The sequence below is a fragment of the Oncorhynchus masou genome, chromosome 2, assembly GCF_036934945.1.
Source record: "Oncorhynchus masou masou isolate Uvic2021 chromosome 2, UVic_Omas_1.1, whole genome shotgun sequence".
NCBI lineage: Eukaryota > Metazoa > Chordata > Actinopteri > Salmoniformes > Salmonidae > Oncorhynchus > Oncorhynchus masou.
Window position 1 is genome coordinate 11,670,358 of NC_088213.1, and position 19,900 is coordinate 11,690,257.

Genomic DNA, 19,900 nt, shown 5'->3' on the forward strand with positions numbered 1-19,900 from the left:
TGTACTTCGTTCAGTTGCATATTGCTCCCTATAGAACAGGGCTGTCAAACTCATTCCACTGAGGACTGGGTGTCTGAAACCCTATAGAACAGGGCTGTCAAACTCATTCCACTGAGGACTGGGTGTCTGAAACCCTCTAGAACAGGGCTGTCAAACTCATTCCACTGAGGACTGGGTGTTTGAAACCCTCTAGAACAGGGCTGTCCAAACTCATTCCACTGAGGACTGGGTGTCTGAAACCTTATAGAACAGGGCTGTCAAACTCATTCCACTGAGGACTGGGTGTCTGAAACCCTCAGGGCTGTCAAACTGATTCCACTGAGGACTGGGTGTCTGAAACCCTATAGAACAGGGCTGTCAAACTCATTCCACTGAGGACTGGGTGTCTGAAACCCTCTAGAACAGGGCTGTCAAACTCATTCCACTGAGGACTGGGTGTCTGAAACCCTATAGAACAGGGCTGTCAAACTCATTCCACTGAGGACTGGGTGTCTGAAACCCTATAGAACAGGGCTGTCAAACTCATTCCACTGAGGACTGGGTGTCTGAAACCCTCTAGATCTCAAACTCTTTCCAGATCAGGGCTGTCAAACTCATTCCACTGAGGACTGGGTGTCTAAAACCCTCTAGAACAGGGCTGTCAAACTCATTCCACTGAGGACTGGGTATCTGAAACCCTCTAGAACAGGGCTGTCAAACTCATTCCACTGAGGACTGGGTATCTGCAGGTTTTTGTTTTTTAAGACCCAGACAATCAGGTGAGGTGAGTTCCTTACTAATTAGTGACCTTAATTAATCAATCAAGTACAAGGAAGGAGAGAACCCGCAGACACTCGGCCCTCCATGGAATGAAAATGACATGTTCCCTGGAGTCGAAGCCGTGGGGAGGACCTCTTTAGTTATAAAAATATTTGATCAAACATAACAGTTTGGTCTTACTGCTGTTAGCCCATTGAGAAGTATTGAATGACAGATAGTCAACAAATAAATCAAAAGGAAGTTTGTTTTGATGAGTCTGTTCTATATCTGAAAGATTTGTTAAATATTTATTATACCCATACTTAACCCGCTTTTATAGGCACTAAACTATATATATACTTCCATTCATTTATCTAACTGGTACCAGGCTACCTGCAAATACGTCTTGTGAGGCCTGGGGTTTCCTAGAGCAAAACATAACAAGATCCCTCTACCTTTCAATGGAAGGGTCATATTAGTGTGTAGCCCAAACTGTCCGGACCCGCGACAGACGTTGTCACGAGAAGACCGGTTTCCGGATGTCTACTGGTCTGACAAACACTGCTGCAGCTCTGCCACCTTCCACCGTAGATCTCGAAGGCCGACAGAGCGGATGTGGTGCGGTGGACTGAGACACAGCAAAAATGGACAGATATGTATGAGGATTTCTTTATTATGCAAATGAGATGTCCACAGTGGCGCGGACATCGACTCTAATGGGTTAAAGGTCATTTCCGATTGAGCCGACATGTGTAGTATTTACTGAGAATGGAGTCTCCTCTAATGAGGGATCATTGCCTTTTCATTTCAATCACGCTGTAACACTCAACTTCTGCGTAATGGATTGAATAGAGCCCAAAGTCTCAAAGTTGTTGTTTTTTAAACTTTTTCTCTTTGAAATTAGCATTGAATATTTATTAAATCTGTATCATTAAAATGACAGATTTGTTATTATAATGTTTTGATAGGTTGGTGATAGAAGTATGGATTTTCATGAATTCCTTGACTGCTGACACAGCACTGTGCATTTTTCTCACTTAAGTTGATGCCTTTCAACACATTTAATGGCCTGAGTAGTTGTGCTTCTAAGAGGGTGTCTGCTCTTTGTGTTTTTAAACGTGACTCTGTTGGTGCTGTAGATGCTAGGCTATCTCTAAACTTGCAGGAGGAGCCCTCTGGGTTTGTTTGGTAGCTAATAACAGTCCTTGTGTCTGCGGTTGCACTGGTAACACTTGCCCTTGAGGTAAACTCTAAATGAGGGAAAACAGGGCCTGATAAGGCCCTCTCTGGAAGGGTTGAAAACATGGCCTGATTACAGTCATCTCTGGAGGGGTGATAACAGGGCCTGATACGGTCTACTCTGAAGGGGTGTGTTGGCTTCATGTGCCAGTTTAGCCTACAGTAACAAATTATAAAGAGGATGATTGATGTATGACCCTGTCAATCAAATCCAAATAACATCCTGTGTACTCTTACAGACTGCGGCTTTAAAGTGGTTCCTCGTGTTCCTTCTTCCCCATGTCTAATTGTCTTCTTCAAGCTGTCTGCCAGCTTTGACCATATGAGCCACCTGAACTGAGGGACGGCTCAGAGGGCATCTCACTTTTCCTTCTCTTTCAGCTTATCAGAAAGAGGGAGGTGAGAAAGAGAGAGAGAGAGCGAGGGAGAGAGAAGAGCTGTCATGTCCACTGTCACACACTGTCTGTTATAAAAGTACATTTATCTCCTCCTTTTAAAAAGGTTCGCTTGATACCTTTCAGAGTAGAGACAGCTCACTTCCTGTTCAGCTACACACTCTGTGGAAAAATCACTCAGTCAGCATCAATCAAACTCCCCCCGCATCAAAACCAAACACCTCTTGCTGGTTAGACGGTGTTGAGGAGAGAAAGGGAGAAAGTGAATCTCTCACAGTTCCTTGTCTCTACTAATCTCTCATAGACAGACAGACAGACAGACAGACAGACAGACAGACAGACAGACAGACAGACAGACAGACAGACAGACAGACAGACAGACAGACAGACAGACAGACAGACAGACAGACTGGTATCATAGCATCTCTCAACAGAATGTGGAATGCGATGACTAACGATAAACTTCATTTTCCTGATGAACAGATTTTTCCTCACTGATCATTAAAGTCAAGTCACGTTTTTTGTGGGTGTTGACATCTTTTGAATTTCAGAAGTGTAGGGGACATTTGGCCCAACGGCTTGAAAAGAGAAGGGAGTGGAGCTGACGCCTTGCTTTCACTGCTTCTTCTACTATCAAATCAAATTCTCTTTGTCACATTTTTTTTTTTTTACCTTTATTTAACCAGGCAAGTCAGTTAAGAACAAATTCTTATTTTCAATGACGGCCTGGGAACAGTGGGTTAACTGCCTGTTCAGGGGCAAAACGACAGCTTTGTACCATGTCAGCTCGGGGATTTGGTTACTTGTCCAACACTCTAACCACTAGGCTACCCTGCCGCCCCATGTGTGCAGAATACAACAAGCATTCAACAGATATTTCCTTAACCAGCAATGCTTTAAGAAGTTAACCTCTTGAAACTCCCATCCCGGATCCGATTGTAATAAAAAGGCTCATTAGCATAAGTAATAACGATTTCTGAAAATCGCAACAAAATTAAAATAATGCGTTTGCTCTACACAGCCTTTTCTTAACAACACTGTCATCTCAGATTTTCAAAATATGCTTTTGAACCATAGAAATTGACTAATTTGTGTAAGAGTATGCAAAGCTAGCATAGCATTTTGTGTAGCATGTAGAATTTTTCACAAAAGCCTGATAATAAATAAAATCATTTACCTTTGAAGAGCTTCTGATGTTTTCAATGAGGGACTCCCAGCCACATACCAAATGCGCAGTGTTTCCTGAAAGCGTAACTGTGTGTAGGAGAAATCGTTCCGTTATTTTATTTCACCTTGCCACGAAAACTAACCAAAAATGCAGTCACCTACAACAAACTTTTATTAACTACATAATATCGCCTATTGGGGAACAACGTTGTTTGGAATCTGCCTTGTTTTTTCACAGTTTTCATACATGTCAGTTCGCGGGAAGTGATTCGATCCCCATGCAAAAATACTGCAGTGACTGGCCCAACGCTCTAACTGCTGGACACCTGGCGGACACTGGTAAATGTGCTCTCTTATGGTCAATTGCCTACAACACGCCACAATGCTGCAACCTTTTTGGAAACGACAGAAAGGTAGCATTTCCTTTTGGATGATATAGCGTGCCCAGAAAGACAGAGCCTCAAAATCCTTGTCATTTCCAGATGCTAATATATGTTTTGCCTGAAGCTCACGTTAAAGGGCAGTATTGAGAAGATATTTGTATTTCTGGACACTAAAGCTGTTTTCTTATAACAGTACTCATATGCATAGTCAAGCATCTTTTTTTGTGAAAAATATCTTGTTTAAAAAACGCTCTTCCAAAAATGAAATGGGACATCTGTAAGAGGTTAAGAAAAACACGTATTTAGACTAATAACAGCAGCAGTAAAATAACAATAGCTTGGCTATACACAGGGGATATGAACAAGTCAATGTGGGGGGCACTGTTAGTTTTGGAGAAATGTGCATGTAGGTGGAGTTGTGACTATGACTGGATAATAAACAGAGAGTAGAAGCAGCGAAAGGGGGTCTGGTGGACCTTTGATTAGCTGTTCAGGAGTCGTATGTTGTTATTTTATTTCACCTTGTTTCCCTAGGCAAGTCAGTAGGAACAAAAGTGGGTTAACTGCCTGTTCAGGGAACAACGTTAACTGACAGATTTTACCTTGTCAGCTCGGGATTCAAACCAGCAACCTTTCAGTTACTAGTCCAACGCTCTAACTACTAGGCTACACTAGGCTACCCCTTTTCCTAACCTTTTGTTTTTTCTCATGAATAGCCCTATACAGCTCATTGTCCCAGATACTTAGTGCCAGCATTATGTTTGTATGGTGGTAAACCCTAGAAGTTTCTACGAATGAATATAAACTTTCTTGTTGAGAAAAATAAACCAGTGTGGGACATCTGAGGTTGGTCGAGTTTACCATGAGATCACTCTACCTCAGTGCGATAGAAACCTTGATGTCAACCTGCCCTTATATTTTGTGCACCAGCTGTTGTTTACAAATATACATAGACCGCCACCTGCTTGTCTTACCAGATATCGGCTGTTCTTGTTCCTCCGAACAAAGGAACTTAAAAGCAGCCAGCTGTATGTGGGCATTCATGTCGTCGTTAAGCACCTCTGGGCACCTCTGGTGAAACATAAGCACATTACCAGTTTTTAATGTCCCATTGGTAGGATATAGGTGCTTTTAGTTCTTCTATTTTAGTATCTAATTATTGTACGTTGGCTAATGGGACCCAGTGTTAAGGCAGATTACCCACTCGTTTCTGGGATAATGGTGTTGATGTGAGCCATGACAAGGCACCCCAATCTTCGTGGCTACGACATATCTCTGTCTCTTTCTCCTTTAGGCAGGTTACCTTAGTGTTCTTGGGCACAGGGGCTATGGTGGTCTGCTTGAAACATGTTTCCCGTACAGACTCAGTCAAAGAAAATGTATTCCTCCAGTACAGGGGGAGTAATCGCTGGCAATCCATCTGGCCCCTTATCTGAATGTTATTTTAAAGGTCATAAGACTACAGTGAGTGAGAAACATTATGTACAAAATGCTTGACAAATTATGGGAAAAAAGCGAGCAAAGAAGTAATTTAGCTTGAGATCGTTAACTGCGGCAGACATCTCCTCCGCTTTCCATTGTAGTCTGTTATCTCCACCTGATCTTCACGAGCATCACGACACAGTGTGGTACACAAGATTTTAGTTGCTTTGCCTTATTGATGGTTCTCAAACGGTATAGCGATTTCTTATAAGCTTCCGGGTTAGGGAATCCTATAAAGGCTCCTACCAATTTGTAAGTCCTTTTCCTAGATGATTAAATGTGTAAATGTTAGAGTCCCACTTCCTTTGGCACTCAACCCTTCAGCTCAGTGTAGATGTTGCCTGTAATCCATGGCAAGCTGTGGTATGTACATACGGTCACTGTGTGAATGAGTTGTCAATGCCATCTTGATGAAGCCAGTGACTGATGTGGTTTATCCCCAATGCCATCCGAAGAATCTCAGAACATATTCCAGTCTGTCTATCAAAACTGTCCTGTAGCTTAGCATCTGCTTCATCTGACCACTTTCTTAATATGACAGAGTCACTTTATTTTCCTGCTATAGTTTTTGCTTGTAAGATATCCAGGATGGTCAGATAGAAATAGAGTTTTGTACACATCTTTGTCTCTAAACTATGTTTTTTCTCAAACTCAGAACCATTAAACCAATTTCCTCCTTATCAACAGGCACTAGGATCAAATCCATCCTATCTTTCTTTTACTAGGCATCAGTTAAGAACAAATTCTTATGTTCTGACTGGCACAACAGAACATTGTTCAGGGGCCAACGACAGATTGTACCTTGCCAGCGGCAGACTTGCAACCTTTCAGTTACTAGTCCAACTTACTCTAACCACTAACAGATACACTGCCACCCCTTTTCCTATTTGTTTATGGCCCTATACAGCTCATTGAGTGCAGTCTTAGTGCCAGCATCTGTTTGTGGTGGTAAATAGACAGCTATGAAGAATATAAACTTTCTTGTTAAATGTGGTCTACAGCTTACCATGAGATATTCCCCAACATTGAGAAAAACCTTGAGACTTCCTTATATTTTGTGCACCAGCTGTTGTTTACAAATATACATAGACCGCCACCGCTTGTCTTACCAAAGGCGGCTGTTCTATTCTGCCGAAAAAGCTTAAAACCCGCCAGCTGTATGTTATTCATGTCGTCGTTAAGACACGACTCGGTGAAACATAAGACATTACAGTTTTTAATGTCCCATTGGTAGGATATAGGTGCTTTTAGTTCTTCTATTTTAGTATCTAATTATTGTACGTTGGCTAATAGGACCGATGTTAAAGGCAGATTACCCACTCGTCGTTGGATACTGACAAGGCACCCCAATCTTCGTCCCCGATATCTCTGTCTCTTTCTCCTGCGAATGACGGGGATGAGGGCCTTGTCGGGCGTCTGAAGTAAATCCTTCCCGTCCGACTCGTTAAAGAAAAAAAGTATTCCTCCAGTACAGGGGAGTAATCGCTGACCCGTTATCTCTTATTTTCGGTCATAAGACACAGTGGGAGAAACATTATGTACAAAATAATTGACAAATTATGGGAAAAAAACACGCACAATACCACAATTGGTTAGGAGATCGTTAAACGGCAGCCATCTCCTCCGAAACCATTATTATTATCTCCCACCTGATCTTCACTGAGCATCCGACACAATTACGCAAGATTTTAGTTCTAGGTTATTATGCTTCTACCAACGTTGACTGCTGCTATACCAATCCATGATCCTATAAAGGCTCTCCGTTGTCCTTTTTCCTACCTTGGTTAGAACTTCTTTGGTGTCTGGAAATTTCCTCTCTCTGAACTATCTTCTCCCCTCCAAATTCTCTCTTTCTCTGACCTCCCACCTTTCTCTATCTCTCTATCTCTCTCCTCTCTCTCAGATCAATTCCTCCCTCCCCATTTCTCTCTTTCTCTGACCTCCCACCTCTCCCTCTTTCTCTCTCTCTCTCTGCAACTATCTTCCTTCCCATTACTCTCTTTTCTCTGACCTCCCACCTCTGTCTCTTTCCATTTCTCTTAAATCTCTCTCACTATGTTAATGTATCTATCTCTCTTTCTCTCTATTTCTTGCTCTAAACCTCTCTACCTCCTACTGTCTCTCTCACCAGATTTCTCTTAAATCCTCTCTCCTCCCAGATGGATGTGACTGGTTGACAGACATTGGGGAGCAGTGAAGTGCACTAACTTGCCAATGCCTGCTGCTCTGGAGAACAGGCATAACAAAGTGATGTCTAACAGAGAACATCATCCTTCAATTAGGCCGTCAGTCTCTGATGAGTCTGATTACAGAGAAGGGAGAAACAGGAAGACCTTGGGAGAGACAGGGAGGAACCCCACTGGGATTACAGCCCACTGGGATTACAGAAGGGAGAGACAGGACAACCAGCCCACTGGGATTACAGAGAGGGAGAGAGGAGAACCCTCAGAGGGATTACAGGGCCCTGGGATTTAAAGTCTCTGTTTCTCTGGAAAGACCAGTCCACTCTTTCTTACAGAGATGGGAGGGACAGGAGAGACTCTTCCTCTGGGATTACAGAGGGGAGAGACAGGAGAGACCAGCCCCACTGGGATTACAGAGAGGGGAGAAACAGGAGAGACCAGCCCCACTGGGATTACAGAGAGGGAGAGACCCCCAGACCTCTCCCTGGGATTAAGAGATGAAGAACTCTCTTCCAGTCCACTGTGATTACAGAGGACGTCCACCTCTGTCTCTTTCCCTGGGATTACAGAGAGAGGGAATGTATCTCAGAGACCAGCCCCACTGGGATTACAGAGGGGAGACAAGAGACCCAGCCCCACTGGGATTACAGAAAGGGAGAGACCAGCCTCTCCCTGGGATTAAAGAGAGGAGAGACCAGTGGACCAGTCCACTGTGATTACAGGGGTTGCTCTGGAGAACAGGAAGAGAAGTGATGTCAGGAGAGACCTAGACCACTGGGATTACAGAGGGAAGACAGGAGTCTCAGGGCCCTGGGATTAAAGGTGAGAAGAAAGAAGGAAAGACCAGTCCACTGGGATTACAGAGAGGAAGAGACAGGAGAGACCAGCCCACTGGGATTACAGAGAGGGGATGAGACCAGGGCCCTGGGATTAAAGAGAGATGAGTGAGGAAAGACCAGTCACTGTGATTACAGAGAAAGCGAGAGACCAGTCCCAGAGAGGAGAGACTAGGGGATTACAGAGAGAGACAAGAGACCAGCACCTGGGATTACAGAGAGGGAGAGACCAGCCCACTAGGAGAGAGGAGAGACCAGTATTTAGGGGTTATGGAGAGGAAGAGAGAGGAGAGACCAGCCCACTGGGATTACAGAGAGGAGAGAGAAACCAGCCCACTGGGATTACAGAGAAGAAGGACCAGCCCTTGAGAGATGAGACCAGCCCACTGGGATTACAGAGAGATGGAGACCAGCCACTGGGATTCAGAGAAAGGAGAGACCAGCATTACAGAGACCAACCCTCTGGGATTACAAGAGAGAAGGAGCCAGCCAATCAACTGGTATTACAAAAGAGAGAAGAGGGAGAAGCCCACTGGATTAGAGGGAGAGACCAGCCCACTGGGGTTACAGAAAAGAGATGAGACCAGCCACTGGGATTACAGAGAGGGAGAGAGCCCAGAGACCAACCCACTGGGATTACAAAGAGAGAGAGAGAGACCAGCCCACTGGTATTACAGAGAGGAAGAGAGAGGAGAGACCAGCCCACTGGGATTACAAAAGAGATTAGACCAGCCACTGGGATTACAGAGAGGGGAACGAGAGGAGAGACTAGACCACTGGGATTACAGAGTGAGGAGAGACCAGCCCACTGGGATTACAGAGAGAGGAGAGACCAGCCCACTGGTATTACAGAGAGGAAGAGAGAGGGAGAAAGAGGGAGAGAGGAGTAGAGAGTGGCAGAGAGAGGGAGAGAGGAAGAGGGAAAGTGGGAGAGAGGAGTAGAGAATGGCAGAGAGAGGGAGAGAGGAAGAGGACAGAGGACAGGGAGGAGAGATGCCTAAAGGTCTGTGAAGAAAAAAGGGAGTGATGGATGTAGAGGGTAGAGAGTAGACGGATGCAGATCATCAAGGAGAGTGTGACAGAAGAAGAGAGGAATAGAGGGAAATGAAGGCATGACAGTGATGAGGGTATACTCCTAACCAGGGGATGACATACCAGACTGATATTTCCCTACTGTTTATATTCCTTATTTGAACTTCTCCACACCCCATTCCTTTGTAAAACACCTTGTCATTTCACCTTGTCTGTTCGAGTCTTTACCCAATGAACCGTCAGGGTCCATAAATTCCCAGTCTCCTTCTGGGCTTTTACAGTCCGGACTGGATGCCTCTACTTTATGGCCGACTCAGTCAGGGGTCACTGAAAGGTCAGGGACGTCACGCCACCAGGAAGTAGCAGAACTCAAATAGTCTGTCCGTGCCTGACCCCCAACACTCACAAACACACCCACGCACAATCAAAACATTGCACTATACTTGTGCTGGTAAAATTTAAACTTGAAACACAAACGCATGCACACACACGCGCACACACACACACACACACACACACACACACACACACACACACACACACACACACACACACACACACACACACACACACACACACACACACACACACACACACACACACACACACAACCAAACAATTAAGAAGATATGAGCAAGCAGGCCAGTGACAATGAGGGTCAGCAGCCATTGTGTTTAGACGTGTACACCTGGACAAGATAAATACTACTCTATTTATGAATGCTGTTCATAGACTACAGCTCAGCCTTCTACAACATAGTGCTTAGACGTGTACACCTGGACAAGATAAATACTACTCTATTTATGAATGCTGTTCATAGACTATAGCTCAGCCTTCTACAACATAGTGCTTAGACGTGTACACCTGGACAAGATAAATACTACTCTATTTATGAATGCTGTTCATAGACTATGCTCAGCCTTCTACAACATAGTGCTTAGGCAGGTACACCTGGACAAGATAAATACTACTCTATTTATGAATGCTGTTCATAGACTATAGCTCAGCCTTCTACACCATAGTGCTTAGACGTGTACACCTGGACAAGATAAATACTACAACATAGACTATATCTCAGCCTTCTCCAAGCTCTCCATCATCAAAACCTCAGGGCTCTGGGTCTGAACTCCTCCCTGTGCAACTGGGTCCTGGATTTCTTGGCGGGCCGACCCCAAGTGGTGAAGGTAGGCAACAACACCTCCGCCACGCTGATCCTCAACAGAGGGGCCCGACATGGGTGTGTGCTCAACCTCCTTCTGTACTCCCTGTTCAACACCAAGCATTCCTACACTGTTGGAGCTAGAAACACCAGCATTACTACACTGTTTGAGCTAGAAACACCAGCTTTACTGCACTGTTGGACCTAGAAACACCAGCATTACTGCACTGTTGGAGCTAGAAACACCAGCATTACTACACACCAGCATTACTGTTGGAGCTAGATGGAAGAAACACCAGCATTACTGCACTGTTGGAGATAGAAACACCAGCATTACTACACTGTTGGAGATAAAACACCAGCATTACTACACTGTTGGAGCTAGAAACACCAGCATTACTACACTGTTGGAGAAAGAAACACCAGCATTACTACACTGTTGGAGACACACCAGCATTACTACACTGATGGAGCTAAAACACCAGCATTAACACAGCATTACTACACTGTGGAGCTGGAGATAGAAAACACCAGCATTACTACACTGTTGGAGATAGAAACACCAGCATTACTACACTGATGGAGCTAGAAACACCAGCATTACTAAACTGTTGGAGCTAGAAACACCAGCATTACTACACTGTTGGAGAAAGCATTACAGCACTGTTGGAGCAGCATTACTACACTGTTGGAGCTAGAAACACCAGCATTACTTCACTGATGGAGCTAGAAACACCAGCATTACTACACTGATGGAGCTAGAAACACAAGCATTACTACACTGATGGAGCTAGAAACACCAGCATTACTACACTGATGGAGCTAGAAACACCAGCATTACTACACTGATGGAGCCAGAAACACCAGCATTACTAAACTGTTGGAGCTAAAACACCAGCATTACCGATGGAGCTAGAAACACCAGCATTACTGCACTGTTGGAGCTAGAAACACCAGCATTACTACAGATAGAAACACCAGCATGATGGAGCTAGAAACACCAGCATTACTGAAACACTTACTACACAAGCATTACTGCACTTTTGGAGCTAGAAACACCAGCATTACTACACTGTTGGAGACAGAAACACCAGCATTATTGCACTGTTGGAGCTAGAAACACCAGCATTACTGCACTGTTTGAGCTAGAAACACAAGCATTACTGCACTGTTGGAGCTGAAACACCAGCATTACTGCACTGTTTGAGCTAGAAACACAAGCATTAGAAAGAAACACCAGCATTACTTGCACTGCACTGTTGGAGCTAGAAACACCAGCATTACTGAACTGTTGGAGACAGAAACACCAGCATTACTACACTGTTTGAGCTAGAAACACAAGCATTACTGCACTGTTGGAGCTAGAAACACCAGCATTACTGTACTGTTGGAGATAGAAACACCAGCATTACTGCACTGTTGGAGCTAGAAACACCAGCATTACTGCACACCAGCATTACCGCACTGGAGATAGAAACACCAGCATTACTGCACTGTTGTAGCTAGAAACACCAGCATTACTGCACTGTTGGAGCTAGAAACACCAGCATTACTGCACTGTTGGAGCTAGAAACACCAGCATTACTACACTGATGGAGCTAGAAACACCAGCATTACTGCACTGTTGAGCTAGAAACACCAGCATTACTGAGCTAGAAACACCAGCATTACTGCACTGTTGGAGCTAGAAACACCAGCATTACTGCACTGTTGGAGCTAGAAACACCAGCATTGCTGCACTGTTGGAGCTAGAAACACCTGCATTACTACACTGTTGGAGACAGAAAGACCAGCATTATTGCACTGTTGGAGCTAGAAACACCAGCATTACTGCACTGTTTGAGCTAGAAACACAAGCATTACTGCACTTTTGGAGCTAGAAACACCAGCATTACTACACTGTTGGAGACAGAAACACCAGCATTACTGCACTGTTTGAGCTAGAAACACAAGCATTACTGCACTGTTGGAGCTAGAAACACCAGCATTACTGTACTGTTGGAGCTAGAAACACCAGCATTACTGCACTGTTGGAGCTAGAAACACCAGCATTACTGAACTGTTGAGATAGAAACACTGTTTGAGCTAGAAACACAAGCATTACTGCACTGTTGGAGCTAGAAACACCAGCATTACTGTACTGTTGGAGATAGAAACACCAGCATTACTGCACTGTTGGAGCTAGAAACACCAGCATTACTGCTGTTGGAGATAGAAACACCAGCATTACTGTTTGTAGCTAGAAACACCAGCATTACTGCACTGTTGGAGCTAGAAACACCAGCATTACTGCACTGTTGGAGCTAGAAACACCAGCATTACTGCACTGTTGGAGCTAGAAACACCAGCATTACTGCACTGTTGGAGCTAGAAACACCAGCATTACTGCACTGTTGGAGCTAGAAACACCAGCATTACTGCACTGTTGGAGCTAGAAACACCAGCATTACTGCACTGTTGGAGCTAGAAACAACAGCATTACTACACTGTTGGAGCTAGAAACACCAGCATAACTACACTGTTGGAGCTGGAAACACCAGCAAACATCAGAAAAACGTTACTACACTGATGGAGCTAAAAACAGCATTACTAGCATTAAACACCAGCATTACTACACTGTTGGAGCTAGAAACACCAGCATTACTACACTGATGGAGCCAGCATTAAAAATAAACACCAGCATTACTACACTGTTGGAGCTAGAAACACCAGCATTACTGCACCGCATTGGAGCCAGAAACACCAGCATTACTACACTGATGGAGCTAAAAACACCAGACACTGTTGGAGCTAGAAACACCAGCAATACTGCACTGTTGGAGCTAGAAACACCAGCATTACTGCACCGTTTGAGCTAGAAACACAAGCAGTACTACACTGTTGGAGCTAGAAACACCAACATTACTACACTGTTGGAGCTAGAAACACCAGCATTACTGCACTGTTTGAGCTGGAAACACCAGCATTACTGCACTGTTTGAGCTAGAAACACCAGCATTACTACACTGTTGGAGCTAGAAATCCCAGCATTACTACACTGTTGGAGCTAGAAACATCAGCAATACTGCACTGTTGGAGCTATAAAGAAAATAATTTTGCTGCGCTTGTGATAACAGCTGCAAATCTGTGTACGCTACCAATACATGTCTATATGATCATTTGAGCCAGAGCAAGATGAATATAGCAGGACCACTCTGAAGTCATCAGGTCTGGGGTGATAATGGTAATGACTGGACCTCTCTGAAGTCATCAGGTCAGAGTGGGATAATGGTAATGACTGGACCTCTCTGAAGTCATCAGGTCAGAGCGGATTAATGGTAATGACTGGACCTCTCTGAAGTCATTAGGTCAGGGGTGATAATGGTAATGACAGGACCTCTCTGAAGTCATCAGGTCAGAGGGGGATAATGGTAATGACTGGACCTCTCTGAAATCATCAGGTCATAGGGGGATAATGGTAATGACTGGACCTCTCTGAAGTCATCAGGTCAGAGGGGGATCATGGTAATGACTGGACCTCTCTGAAGTCATCAGGTCAGAGGCGGATAATGGTAAAGACTGGACCTCTCTGAAGTCATTAGGTCAGAGGGGGATAATGGTAATGACTGGACCTCTCTGAAGTCATCAGGTCAGAGGGGGATAATGGTAATGACTGGACCTCTCTGAAGTCATCAGGTCAGAGTGGGATCATTGTAATGACTGGACCTCTCTGAAGTCCTCAGGTCAGAGGGGGATAATGGTAATGACTGGACCTCTCTGAAGTCATCAGGTCAGAGGCGGATAATGGTAAAGACTGGACCTCTCTGAAGTCATTAGGTCAGAGGGGGATAATGGTAATGACTGTACCTCTCTGAAGTCATCAGGTCAGAGGGGGATAATGGTAATGACTGGACCTCTCTGAAGTCATCAGGTCAGAGGGGGATCATTGTAATGACTGGACCTCTCTGAAGTCCTCAGGTCAGAGGGGGATAATGGTAAAGACTGGACCTCTCTGAAGTCCTCAGGTCAGAGGGATAATGGTAATGACTGGACCTCTCTGAAGTCATCAGGTCAGAGAGTGATAATGGTAATGACTGGACCTCTCTGAAGTCATTAGGTCAGAGGGGGATAATGGTAAAGACTGGACCTCTCTGAAGTCATCAGGTCAGAGGGATAATGGTAATGACTGGACCTCTCTGAAGTCATCAGGTCAGAGAGTGATAATGGTAATGACTGGACCTCTCTGAAGTCATTAGGTCAGAGGGGGATAATGGTAATGACTGGACCTCTCTGAAGTCATCAGGTCAGAGAGGGATAATGGTAATGACTGGACCTCTCTGAAGTCCTCAGGTCAGAGAGTGATAATGGTAATGACTGGACCTCTCTGAAGTCATTAGGTCAGAGGGGGATAATGGTAATGACTGGACCTCTCTGAAGTCCTCAGGTCAGAGGGGGATAATGGTAAAGACTGGACCTCTCTGAAGTCATCAGGTCAGAGGGATAATGGTAATGACTGGACCTCTCTGAATTCATCAGGTCAGAGAGGGATAATTGTAATGACTGGACCTCTCTGAAGTCCTCAGGTCAGAAAGGGATAATGGTAATGACTGGACCTCTCTGAAGTCATTAGGTCAGAGGGGGATAATGGTAATGACTGGACCTCTCTGAAGTCATCAGGTCAGAGAGGGATAATGGTAATGACTGGACCTCTCTGAAGTCATTAGGTCAGAGAGGGATACTGGTAATGACTGGACCTCTCTGAAGTCATCAGGTCAGAGGGGGATAATGGTAAAGACTGGACCTCTCTGATGATATACCGCAGTAGAAAACAACTCTGTTACTCACCAGAAACATGTTAATGGTCTGTGACAGAGTGGATTCTAAAGGACTCAGCCTGACGTAGGCGTTTCCTTCAGCAGGAGATAGGCAGGGCGCTCACTGTCGTTACGCTGTACTGCATTGAGGTCAATGGGGAGATGTTGCGGATGGGGAATTAGAAGCAACACAAATATGGTAATCAATTTTATATCTATATTTTTTTGTATTTTCCAATTAATTAAGAACATTCAATACAAAAAGGAGAAGATATTAGGCAACAATAGGACAAAGTGACAGTAACAGATGAGCGTAACAAAAAAATGAATAACAATAATTATATATACAAACATACAATGAATAAGTCATAATAAAGAGTAAAATGAATAATAATAATAATAATGAGACAGTGGATCACATGGTCACCTGCTGTAAGCTACATATTATACATTACCTGTGAAACATTATGTGAGGATTATATAGAGATTCAACCAATGTGATGTGGGGGGAGATTCTCCATGTCGTCAAAAAAAGGTTGCCAAATTCTGGAAAATGTCTTTAACTTATTCCTCAAGCAGTAAGTGATTTTCTCCAGTGGGATACAACTATTAACTTCCGATAGCCACATTGCAACTGGCATGTCAAGGCAATACATGTCTTGGCAATCGCTAGCAATATTTCTGTTAGCTTTACAGTTTGGCTTTGCCTAAGATTGGTGTTAGTAAAGTTACCCAGTAGACAGACCTCTGGGTCTAAAGGGAATGCAACCCCGTGAATTGAGGATATGGTATCGCAGACCCCCTGCCAGAAACCGTGTAGTTTTGAACACTGCCAAGTGGAATGGAGGAATGTTCCTTCATCTGAGCCACATCTCAAACATAGGAGGAGATATCTGGGTTGATCTTGTGCAGTCTAGATGGGGTGATATAGAGCTGATGGAGGAAATTAAACTGGATCAGTCTGTATCTGGAGTTCAATGTGGATGTAACACCATCCCTGCATCACTCCATAGATCCTCATCAAGATCAATACTAGATCTTTCTCCCATCTAAGTCGGGGTTTGTCTAGCCCAGGCAGTGTTAGTCCTGACATAAGAGCATCGTATACACAGGAAATGGTCTTGAACAGTGGTTGGTCTGCGTGGCAGAGTTGTTCAATAGGCGACATCTTAGGTAGGTTTCCATTGTTCCTTGAGAGTCACCTAATAAAGTTTCGTAGTTGTAGGTAGCTAAAGAAGTCCCTGTTAGGCAAGTGGTATTTCTGTTTCAGCTGATGAAAAGACAGAAGAACTCCCTCCTCGTAACAATGTTCCAGAAGAGTGACCCCCTTATCAGACCAGGGTCTAAAGTTACTATTCTGGAAAACATAGGGATCAATCTATTATTCCATAAAGGGGTTTTTAGGGGACAGAAATCCCCCTCAAGTCCGAACAGCTCATGCAGTTTGCACCATGCCAGGACAGAATGAATGATTAAAGGGTTGTCTGTGATGGTTTTATAGATTTTCTGTCCCATTTGTAAAACAACTCTGCCCCAGTGTCATCATTTACCTCCAAGCTTTTTTCAATGTTCAACCGGAAATCAAGTATTTATGTGGTTGTTATTATTTATTGTCTTTGTTAGACCAACAGGTTGAGGCAGCTGGAGTTCAGGGAGAGGTCTCTACTCTTGATAATATACAGGATTAATAACTGTGATTATATGAATCATTACAACTGAACTACAATGCAGATTGCTTGAATAGTAAATTGAAAATTGCCTCATGTTTAATAATGTTATTTCTAACATATATTCCCTTATGAAAAGGATTTTTGGCTAGTGGAAAGTGGCCAGTTATAACCCGTTACTAACTAAAACGGATCCTGGTATTATTGAAAAAGGTCAGGCATTCATGCAGTAGTGATTTTTACTCAGATTAAAACGTGCTGGTGCGTGAGATTGGACCACAACATTAGCATGAGGTGGCTTGCCCATTACTGAACATTAGCCTGAGGTGGCTTGCCCAATACTGAACATTAGCCTGAGGTGGCTTGCCCAATACTGAACATTAGCCTGAGGTGGCTTGCCCAATACTGAACATTAGCCTGAGGTGGCTTGCCCAATACTGAACATTAGCCTGAGGTGGCTTGCCCAATACTGAACATTAGTCTGAGGTGTCTTGCCCAATACTGAACATTAGCCTGAGGTGGCTTGCCCAATACTGAACATTAGCCTGAGGTGGCTTGCCCAATACTGAACATTAGCCTGAGGTGGCTTGCCCAATACTGAACATTAGCCTGAGGTGGCTTGCCCAATACTGAACATTAGCCTGAGGTGGCTTGCCCAATACTGAACATTAGTCTGAGGTGTCTTGCCCAATACTGAACATTAGCCTGAGGTGGCTTGCCCAATACTGAACATTAGCCTGAGGTGGCTTGCCCAATACTGAACATTAGCCTGAGGTGGCTTGCCCAATACTGAACATTAGCCTGAGGTGGCTTGCCCAATACTGAACATTAGCCTGAGGTGGCTTGCCCAATACTGAACATTAGTCTGAGGTGGCTTGCCCAATACTGAACATTAGCCTGAGGTGGCTTGCCCAATACTGAACATTAGCCTGAGGTGGCTTGCCCAATACTGAACATTAGCCTGAGGTGGCTTGCTCAATACTGAACATTAGCCTGAGGTGGCTTGCCCAATACTGAACATTAGTCTGAGGTGGCTTGTCCAATACTGAACATTAGCCTGAGGTGGCTTGCCCAATACTGAACATTAGCCTGAGGTGGCTTGCCCAATACTGAACATTAGTCTGAGGTGGCTTGCCCAATACTGAACATTAGCCTGAGGTGGCTTGCCCAATACTGAACATTAGCCTGAGGTGGCTTGCCCAATACTGAACATTAGCCTGAGGTGGCTTGCCCAATACTGAACATTGGCCTGAGGTGGCTTGCCCAATACTGAACATTAGCCTGAGGTGGCTTGCCCAATACTGAACATTAGCCTGAGGTGGCTTGCCCAATACTGAACATTAGCCTGAGGTGGCTTGCCCAATACTGAACATTAGCCTGAGGTGGCTTGCCTATATAACAGAGAAGTTTAGACAGTATTTTTTTTACCCATAACCATGAGGTTTTTTAATGAGTTTAATTGAAGTGTTGTATGAGGTCTTCCTATTGGAAAATGATATTGCTTGTTTTCCCACAGAGCAGGATAGAAAAACAATACTTGAGTCTATTCCTTTAGGGATACTATGATGCCTTCAAATGTTCTGTGTTTTATCATGTGTTGGTCGTTGTTGCATGTCCTGTCATTGTAAGTCATTGATGATGCATTCTGTGACAAAACAATTTCAGTAATACTCTACTCTCTAATAATACTGAAGGTTAGTCTGAGGTGACTGGTCCATCTAATAATAGTGAAGGTTAGTCTGAGGTAACTGGTCCATCTAATAATAGTGAAGGTTAGTCTGAGGTAACTGGTCCATCTAATAATAGTGAAAGTTAGTCTGTGGTGACTGGTCCATCTAATAATAGTGAAGGTTAGTCTGAGGTAACTGGTCCATCTAATAATAGTGAAGGTTAGTCTGAGGTAACTGGTTCATCTAATAATAGTGAAGGTTAGTCTGTGGTGACTGGTCCATCTAATAATAGTGAAGGTTAGTCTGAGGTGACTGGTCCATCTAATAATAGTGAAGGTTAGTCTGTGGTGACTGGTCCATCTAATAATAGTGAAGGTTAGTCTGAGGTGACTGGTCCATCTAATAATAGTGAAGGTTAGTCTGAGGTAACTGGTCCATCTAATAATAGTGAAGGTTAGTCTGAGGTGACTGGTCCATCTAATAATAGTGAAGGTTAGTCTGAGTTAACTGGTCCATCTAATAATAGTGAAGGTTAGTCTGAGGTAACTGGTCCATCTAATAATAGTGAAGGTTAGTCTGAGGTAACTGGTCCATCTAATAATAGTGAAGGTTAGTCTGAGGTAACTGGTCCATCTAATAATAGTGAAGGTTAGTCTGAGGTAACTGGTCCGTCTAATAATAGTGAAGGTTAGTCTGAGGTAACTGGTCCATCTAATAATAGTGAAGGTTAGTCTGAGGTAACTGGTCCATATAATTTGACTTTGTGTTGGGATGTCCCAAGTACTAAGGCATGCAGGAGAGGAGGAAATAAAATGTTTATGCTGGGAAGAGGAACACACTTGAAAATGCTGCATGTCCGAGAGTTGGAGTCTATATGAGAGACAAAATAAAGAGGAAAACATTTTGCATTTCCCTAAAGGTGTCAGCATTTCTCTTTGACACACTGTATTGGACCAAACATAGGACAGGACAACAGCGTATAGAATCAGACCGAGTACATTGTGGGCCCGTTTCACTGTAGGAGTAGACAGTGAGTTAGAAAGCAGTCAGTCAAAACACTGGCTAGAGACAAAGATAAGCGCCTGTATTCAATCCCAGGGGCGTTGTAGAACACTTGACATTTAAAGGTTATTTCAGATTGAGCCGAAATCTGCAG

The 19,900-nt window shown here is 43.9% G+C and overlaps 1 pseudogene; it reads left to right on the forward strand.

The window, feature by feature from the left end:
- LOC135552524 (cryptochrome-2-like) overlaps positions 1-19,900 on the forward strand; it is a 57,712-nt pseudogene that overhangs the window by 15,783 nt on the left and 22,029 nt on the right.